The sequence below is a fragment of the Salmo trutta genome, chromosome 1 (genome assembly GCF_901001165.1).
Source record: "Salmo trutta chromosome 1, fSalTru1.1, whole genome shotgun sequence".
NCBI lineage: Eukaryota > Metazoa > Chordata > Actinopteri > Salmoniformes > Salmonidae > Salmo > Salmo trutta.
In genome coordinates this window covers 2,237,364-2,247,363 of record NC_042957.1, presented here as the reverse complement: position 1 = coordinate 2,247,363, position 10,000 = coordinate 2,237,364, and positions in this window count along the sequence as shown.

The window sequence follows — 10,000 nt, the reverse complement described above, 5'->3', positions numbered from 1 at the left end:
CCACAGTCTACCGCAGTAAACAGTCTACCGCGGTGAACAGTCTACCACAGTCTACCGCAGTAAACAGTCTACCGCAGTAAACAGTCTACCACAGTCTACCACAGTGAACAGTCTACCGCAGTAAACAGTCTACCGCAGTAAACAGTCTACCACAGTCTACCACAGTCTACCGCGGTGAACAGTCTACCACAGTGAACAGTCTACCACAGTCTACCACAGTGAACAGTCTACCACAGTCTACCACAGTGAACAGTCTACCACAGTCTACCACAGTGACCAGTCTACCACAGTGAAGTCTACCACAGTGAACAGTCTACCACTGTCTACCACAGTGATCAGTCTACCACAGTGAACAGTCTACCACAGTGATCAGTCTACCACAGTGAACAGTCTACCACAGTGATCAGTCTACCACAGTGAACAGTCTACCACAGTGAACAGTCTACCACTGTCTACCACAGTGAACAGTCTACCAGTCTACCACAGTGAACAGTCTACCACAGTGACCAGTCTGTTCACTGTGGTAGACTGTTCACTGTGGTAGACTGGTCACTGTGGTAGTCTACCACAGTCTACCACAGTGAATAGTCTACCACAGTGAACAGTCTACCACAGTCTACCACAGTGAACAGTCTGCCACGGTGAACAGTCTACCACAGTGAACAGTCTACCACAGTGATCAGTCTACCACAGTCTACCACAGTGAACAGTCTGCCACGGTGAACAGTCTACCACAGTGAACAGTCTACCACAGTGAACAGTCTACCACAGTCTACCACAGTCTACCACAGTAAACAGTCTACCACAGTCTACCGCGGTGAACAGTCTACCACAGTCTACCACAGTAAACAGTCTACCACAGTCTACCGCGGTGAACAGTCTACCACAGTGAACAGTCTACCACAGTAAACAGTCTACCACAGTGAACAGTCTACCACAGTCTACCACAGTGAACAGTCTACCACAGTGAACAGTCTACCACAGTGAACAGTCTACCACAGTGAACAGTCTACCACAGTGAACAGTCTACCGCGGTGAACTAAATCCAAACGTAACAGATATGCATTCCCATAAGCTACTGCTCTCCAACGCTTGGTTCTCCAAGCTTAGCACTCATGGTTCTGGTGGAACCCTCTGAGCTGTTGCAGAACCATAGACATGGGAAGAGCCCGGGACGTCTAAGGCCACGTAGTCCATGATCATCATGCTGTCTTGTCCTGGGCAATATGTTGTAGTCATCTGTCTTGTCCTGGGCAATATGTTGTAGTCATCTGTCTTGTCCTGGGCAATATGTTGTAGTCATCTGTCTTGTCCTGGGCAATATGTTGTAGTCATCTGTCTTGTCCTGGGCAATATGTTGTAGTCATCTGTCTTGTCCTGGGCAATATGTTGTAGTCATCTGTCTTGTCCTGGGCAATATGTTGTAGTCATCTGTCCCGGTTGTCGTAAGGATCGGACCAAAATGCAGCGGGAATGTTTATATTCATTTTCTTTCTATTTTGAAGAAGGAGAAACAAATAAATACATGAACAAAACAAAAGAACAAAACGAAACAGTCCTGTCAGGTGCAACAAACACAAAACAAGGAACAACTACCCACAAATCCCATAGAAAACACACCCCCTCTTAAATAGGACATTCAATTAGAAGCAACGAGGAGCAGCTGCTTCCAATTGAAGGTCAACCCCATTAACTAAACATAGAAATAGAAAGACTAGAACGAACATAGAAATATAGTAACATAGAACATTAACCACAAACCCCGTAACACATAAAACAAACACCCCTCTTACATAAGAACATAGCCCAACAAACCCCGAAACACTCGAAATAAACACCTATGTCCCACACAGGAGGCAGTCTACATTCTAATTAACACCCTATGTCCCTCACAGAAGACAGTCTACACCCCATTAACACCCTATGTCCCTCACAGGAGACAGTCTACATTCTAATTAACACCCTATGTCCCACACAGGAGGCAGTCTACATACCATTAACACCCTATGTCCCTCACAGGAGACAGTCTACATTCTAATTAACACCCTATGTCCCTCACAGGAGACAGTCTACATTCTAATTAACACCCTATGTCCCTCACAGGATACAGTCTACATTCTAATAACACCCTATGTCCCACACAGGAGGCAGTCTACAGCCCATTAATACCCTATGTACCTCACAGGAGACAGTCTACATTCTAATTAACACCCTATGTCCCTCACAGGAGACAGTCTACACCCCATTAACACCCTATGTCCCTCACAGGAGACAGTCTACATTCTAATTAACACCCTATGTCCCTCACAGGAGGCAGTCTACACCCCATTAACACCCTATGTCCCTCACTGGAGACAGTCTACACCACATTAACACCCTATGTCCCTCACAGGAGGCAGTCTACACCACATTAACACCCTATGTCCTACACAGGAGACAGTCTACATACCATTAACACCCTATGTCCGTCACAGGAGACAGTCTACATTCTAATTAACACCCTATGTCCCTCACAGGAGACAGTCTCCATTCTAATTAACACCCTATGTCCCTCACAGGAGGCAGTCTACACCCCATTAACACCCTATGTCCCTCACAGGAGACAGTCTACATTCTAATTAACACCCTATGTCCTTCACAGGAGACAGTCTACATTCTAATTAACACCCTATGTCCCACACAGGAGGCAGTCTACATTCTAATTAACACCCTCTGTCCTACACAGGAGGCAGTCTACACCCCATTAACACCCTATGTCCCTCACAGGAGGCAGTCTATACCCCATTAACACCCTATGTCCCTCACAGGAGACCGTCTACACCACATTAACACCCTATGTCCCTCACAGGAGACAGTCTACATTCTAATTAACACCCTATGTCCCACACAGGAGGCAGTCTACATACCATTAACATCCTATGTCCCTCACAGGAGACAGTCTATATCCCATTAACACCCTATGTCCCTCACAGGAGACAGTCTACATTCTAATTAACACCCTATGTCCTACACAGGAGACAGTCTACACCCCATTAACACCCTATGTCCTACACAGGAGGCAGTCTACATTCTAATTAACACCCTATGTCCCTCACAGGAGGCAGTCTACACCCCATTAACACCCTATGTCCCTCACAGGAGGCAGTCTACACCCCATTAACACCCTATGTCCCTCACAGGAGGCAGTCTATACCCCATTAACACCCTATGTCCCTCACAGGAGGAAGAACCTATACATTCTTATCAATACATAGATATTATATTATGTATAAATTACAAAGTGTATATTTGACTAAGACTGACCACAAATCAACAGTCCTTCAATCAACAGTCCTTCAATCAACAGTCCTTCAATCAACAGTCCTTCAATAAACAGTCCTTCAATCAACAGTCTTTCAATCAACAGTCCTTCAATAAACAGTGCTTCAATCAACAGTTTTTCAATCAACAGTCCTTCAATCAACAGTCCTTCAATCAACAGAGTTTCAATCAACAGTCCTTCAATCAACAGTCCTTCAATCACCAGTCCTTCAATCAACAGTCTTTCAATCAACAGTCCTTCAATAAACAGTCCTTCAATCAACAGTCCTTCAATAAACAGTCCTTCAATCAACAGTCCTTCAATCAACAGTCCTTCAATAAACAGTCCTTCAATCAACAGTCCTTCAATAAACAGTCCTTCAATCAACAGTCCTTCAATCAACAGTCCTTCAATCAACAGTCCTTCAATCAACAGTCCTTCAATCAACAGTCCTTCACTGGGAAGAAGGAATGTGTACGGAACCATATCGAGTTCTGTAAAGGATTCCCATTTCGTCCGTCTCAGTAGTTACCCGACTGTTCCGTCTGTATAGCGTGTCAATAAAACAAATCAATTTCTGCCTGGAAGATGAGTTTGCCTTCTCAGTTTGAGTATTTTTCTGATGTTATTACACATTAGACCATCAGAGGGCAGACTAAACCACAACGTGCGTGCGTGCGTGCGTGCGTACGCTGTGGTTATATAGCCCGGTTGGAGAGAAGCAGAGAGCCCTGATTGGGGACACAACTCCTCATTAGTTTAGAGCGTTGTGATCGTTTTATATAAGCTCGGGTATTAATGAAAGTCTCCCTCAGCTCTTTGCTCCCTTTGGGAAAGAACGGGGTGTACAGAGAGACAATCGGTCCAAGTTAAACCTAATCAAATCAAATGTATTTATAAAGCCCTTCTTACATCAGCTGATGTCGCAAAGTGCTGTACAGAAACCCAGCCTAAAACCCCAAACAGCAAGCAATGCAGGTGTAGAAGCACGGTGGCTAGGAAAAACTCCCTAGAAAGGCCAGAACCTAGGAAGAAACCTAGAGAGGAACCAGGCTATGAGGGGTGGCCAGTCCTCTTCTGGCTGTGCCGGGTGGAGATTATAACAGCACATGGCCAAGATGTTCAAATGTTCATAGATGACCAGCAGAGTCAAATAATAATAATCATTTTTTTACATTTTACATTTTAGTCATTTAGCAGACGCTCTTATCCAGAGCGACTTACAGTAGTGAATGCATACATTTCATTTCATTTTCATGCATTTTTTGTAATCATAGTAGTTGTCGAGGGTGCAACCAGTCAGCACCTCAGCCTACAGGGAGACAGGGATGTGTCTGTCCCAAATAGCACTATTTCCTTTCCACTACATAGGGAATAGGGTGTTATTTGGGATGCAGGCTTGGTTAGTAGGGAAGACCGAGGAGGGCTGGGTAGGTAACTCCAACAACAGACTCCACTTTAAAATGTATAGACTCTTCCCTAATCATTTATAGTTTAAGCAAATGTTTGAGGGTGGAAAAATATACACAACAAAAATATATATAAAACGCAACATGTAAAGTGTTGGTCCCATGTTTCATGAGCTGAAATAAAAAAATCCCCAAAAAGTGTACATACGCACAAAAGAGCTCATTTCTCGCAAATGTTGTTCACACATTTGTTTACATCCCTGTTAGTGAGCATTTCTCCTTTACCAAGAAAATCCCTCCACCTGAAAGGTGTGGTATATCAAGAAGCTGATTAAACAGCATGGTCATTACATAGGTGCACCTTGTGCTGGAGACAATAAAAAGCCACTCTCAAATGTGCAGTTTTGTCACACAACACAATGCTAGAGATGTCTCAAGTTTTGAGGGAGCGTGCAATTGGCATGCTGACTACAGGAATGTCCAACAGAGTTGTTGCCAGAGAATTTAATGTTAATTTCTCTACCATAAGCCGCCTCCAATGTCATTTTAGAGAATTTGTCAGTATGTCCAACAGGCCTCACAACCATGTGTAACCACGCCAGTCCAGGACCTCCACATCAGGCTTCTTCACCTGCGGGATCATCTTGAGACCAGCCACCAGGACAGCTGATGAAAGTGAGGGGTATTTCTGTCTGTAATAATGCTCTTTTGTGGGGGAAAATGAATTCTGATTGGCTGGGCCTGGCTCCCCAGTGGGTGGGCCTATCAGGTCCACCCATGGCTGCGCCCCTTGCCCAGTCAGGTGAAAGCCATAGATTACGGCCTAATAAATGTATTTCAATTGATTGATTACCTTATATGAACTAACTCTGTAAAATCGTTGAAATTATTGCATGTTGCGTTTTTATATTTTTGTTCATTATAAAAGTGGCAGATCTAAGGACATGATCAATTTGCTTATAATTAATTTAATAAAATAAAAATAAGATTAGGCCTATCTAAAAAAGTTTATCAAGGCTTCATCAAGCTTTAAAAGCTGTTATTATTTGTTTAACATGCAGGTATTTGTTCCATCTCAGCACTAACACATTTGATTCAGCATAATGAATGGTTGTGTCCTTTTTACAGAGTAATTATTTGTAATAACGCTAACAAGCATTGTTGTTAATTGTAATAACTCAGTTACACTATAATAATAACATGTAACTGGTGGTAATTGCAGTCTGTAATTACAGAAGTATAACAACGAACGCTTGTTACAAGTTTCCACAAAATTTTCACTCAATTCACCAATCGAGTGTTTTTTAGTTTCTTCTCCGCTGCATCGCATTCAGTAATAACTATCACAATGTTGTAATCTCTTGTGGACAGATTCGCTGGGTGTCCCGAGATTACATCGTCTCTGATGATGTTAATTACCCATGAATGCGCACTCTTCAAAATGGCCGCTGAATGTTGTTGATAGAACTTGTACCATTTGCATTAACTTGGTTGAGTTTACAAAAAAAAACAGATCAGCTGTAGGTCAAACTGGGGTCTACCGTACCTGTGTTTGCCTGTCGTGAAGTGGGAAGATAACCATGCCGGATTACATGTCAAATCTGCACAAGTACAATATAATTACTAGGTGTTACACATGATTTAGCTAGTTAAAATTAAGCGTTACTTTATAGTTACCTATTAGAAATTTCTATATAATTACTTACTACTTATTGCCAAGTGAAAATACCTACAAACAAAAGGTGAGCTTCTCCTTTAGTCAACTTTATTGCTACATGTAAACAAATACCTTCCATTTCTTACAGATTACAAGTGGTAATTAGTAGTCTAGATGGCTAATTTAGAAAAACACATTTTTTTTCTTCTTTTTTTTAGCATTACAAGTAACAATGGAAATGGACAACGCTGTCTTCATTGGTTTCTTTCTTAGCTACCTAGGTAGTTGTATTATCCAGCTAACAATAATATCGCTTGCTAACACTAAATTAGTTAGTGTTTAGCTGCATTGCAAATGAACTAACATTACTCATAGTGTGTTGATACAAGTAGCTGGCTAGTCTGTCTCACGAAATACCCATTATAGCCAAGACCATCGAGCCCAATTAACATTAGCTAGCTAGTAGCGACTATAGCATAGCTATTTGCCAGCTTTAGGTTGCTAGCTAGTCAAAGTTAGAAAACTAGCTAGCTAGCTAATCCAAAATAACTCAGCAGATTGCATGGAAAGTCTATTCTGTAGGTGGTAACTAGCTAGCCTAGTTGGTAGGCCTAACAAAATAAGCTAATGTTAGCTAGCTACAGTTAAGTAGCTAGCCAACACTAGGCCAGTTAGCCGCAAATGTTAGCTAGCTAGGTAACTACCTTTGCTAAATCATCCAGCAGAATTCATGTATACAAAAAAAGCTAAACAAATTGCATGGAAAACTTACTCCTGTGTTGAAGTTTTTGTCTTGTCTGCAACACTTTGATTCTTTCTGTCACGTCCTGACCATATTAAGATGTTATTTTCTATGGTAGAGTAGGTCAGGGCGTGACAGGGGGTGTTTTGTGTTTTTCTATGTTTTGTATATCTATGTTTAGGTTCTAGTTTTTCTATTTCTATGTTGTTTTTTTGTGGGGGGGATGATCTCCAATTAGAGGCAGCTGGTCCTCGTTGTCTCTAATTAGAGATCATACTTAAGTAGGGTTTTTTTCCCACCTGTGTTTGTGGGTAGTTGTCTTCTGTTTAGTTTATGTACCTGACAGAACTGTGCACTTTCGGTTTCCCTCTTTGTTATTTTTCCTGTAGTGTTTTGAGTTATAATAAATATTCATCATGAGCAATCAACACGCTGCGCTTTGGTCCCCTCTCTACAACAGCCTGTTCTTTGCGCACAGTCACATGATGTCAGTGTCAACAAATTTGGGTCCGTTCAAGGTTGTCATTATTTTGAGCGTGTTGCGCGAATGGGTAGATCTCGACATGATGCCTTAATTCCTGGGATAGATAACTAATTGCAACATCCAAAAGTGCATAGCCGCGGGTAGTGGGGGAGATGTGGGTGCTGCTAAAAAAAATGTAATTAAAATAATTTATTAAATCACTAAAGTAGTGCACTGGGCCTTTACTAGTCCTGTATTAGAGGACCAATATAGCTGTCTGTAGATCTAGCACAGAACATGGGCTGTTCTTACAGTATTGTCCCTGTACACCAAGTCAGAACCGTAGGATACATAAAGGGGGCATATATACGCTGACAATGGAAGCTCTTACAATATTCAATGATGACATTTCTCTAAAACAGGTTATAGGCTACATGTGCACCACCAAGTCAGAACAGTAGGGTAAGTTATGAAGGGGGAAGGGACCAAATTATTAGGGTGAGGCACATGGGCTACTAACAGCTTACTACAAAACATACACTTTCTTAGCTACAGTATACATATCTCCCTGGCATAGTACATCATTATGCAGCAACATACAAGACATATCTGAACTCAGCTTCTTGTGCTTTGCTCTCTTTAAGCAGGAATGTGGCGCGGCGGTCCTTCTTGTGGGCAAATTCTGTCATCAAAGTCTGGAATTCTCTGGATTTATGCTGCTTTCAAGGCAACTGGGAACTCGGGGGAAACAAACCAAAGTTGACTCATAACGTCAGTGATCTTCAGGTCGGAGCTCTAGAGTCCCCGACTTGGATGACCGTTCAAACCGGTCAGTTTCCCCAGTCAGGGCTCATTCCCCCCCCAGAGTTCTCGGTTGTCTTGAACTCACTGAAGTCTGAGATTTTCCAGTTTCCAGTTGTTTTGAATGCGGCAGAAGTCATGCTGGATTGACAGCATGACCAATGTATTCAACCTTTTTCTGGCCCATGGTGTTGAATGTGAATGTGAATGTTTATCCTTTTAAGGTTGGAAAAAAGAGACCCTTAAACCCAGATTTGGGACCACACACCCACAACACTGAAAAGCAGGCTAGTGACTGCTTTGCAACGCTTGCAGTTAGCCACAGATTACATCCAAACCACTCATTGTTGAATTTGCGTAATGTTAATGGCCAATGAGCAACGCTACGTTTTATCTATAATTTCGCTTCATATGACAAGAGTTCTACCTGGAACTCAAAAGAGTTCTACCTGGAACCAAAAAGGGTTCTACCTGGAACTCAAAAGAGTTCTACCTGGAACCAAAAAGGGTTCTACCTGGAACCAAAAAGGGTTCTACCTGGAACCAAAAAGAGTTCTACCTGGAACTCAAAGAGTTCTACCTGGAACCATAAAGAGTTCTACCTGGAACCAAAAAGGGTTCTACCTGGAACCAAAAAGAGTTCTACCTGGAACCATAAAGAGTTCTACCTGGAACCAAAAAGGGTTCTACCTGGAACCAAAAAGGGTTCTACCTGGAACCATAAAGAGTTCTACCTGGAACCAAAAAGGGTTCTACCTGGAACCAAAAAGGGTTCTACCTGGAACCAAAAAGGGTTCTACCTGGAACCATAAAGAGTTCTACCTGGAACCAAAAAGAGTTCTACCTGGAACCAAAAAGTGTTCTACCTGGAACCATAAAGAGTTCTACCTGGAACCAAAAAGGGTTCTACCTGGAACCAAAAAGGGTTCTACCTGGAACCAAAAAGTGTTCTACCTGGAACCAAAAAGGGTTCTACCTGGAACCAAAAAGGGTTAACCTATGAGGACAGCCGAAGAACCATTTTAGGTTCTAGATGGCAATGTAGTATGTGCTTTATCATATGACAAGAATTTTAAAAAGGATTTGCCAGTAGATTGTCGACTTGATTCATGATGATGACTGCTTGTCTAGCTTGCTAGCTAAGATGCACCATGTATTCATTTAACAATGTATAGGCATTGTGAACTCGTTTTTGCCATTGTGCCTGGGTATTATACTCCAGAACCATTTATTGCAGAGGTCCAGGGAGGGAAAAAAAGTATTTGATCCCCTGCTGATTTTGTACGTTTGCCCTACTGACAAAGAAATGATCAGTCTATAATTTTAATGGTAGGTTTATTTGAACAGTGAGAGACAGAATAACCAAAAAAAAAATCTAGAAAAACGCATGTAAAAAAATTTTATAAAATGATTAGCATTTTAATGAGGGAAATACAGTATGTGAGGTGGTTCGTTTTAATGAGGTGGTTCGTTTTAAAATTGGTTAACGCTTGTCACGTCACATGATTTGTGCAGGTTGAAATGTGTAGGCTGGAAAAAATAAATGTTGTTTTGGAATATGTGGACGCTATCTGAAACTTTAATCATTTATTTTATCATTCATTGTTACACCTCTGTAATTACAGAC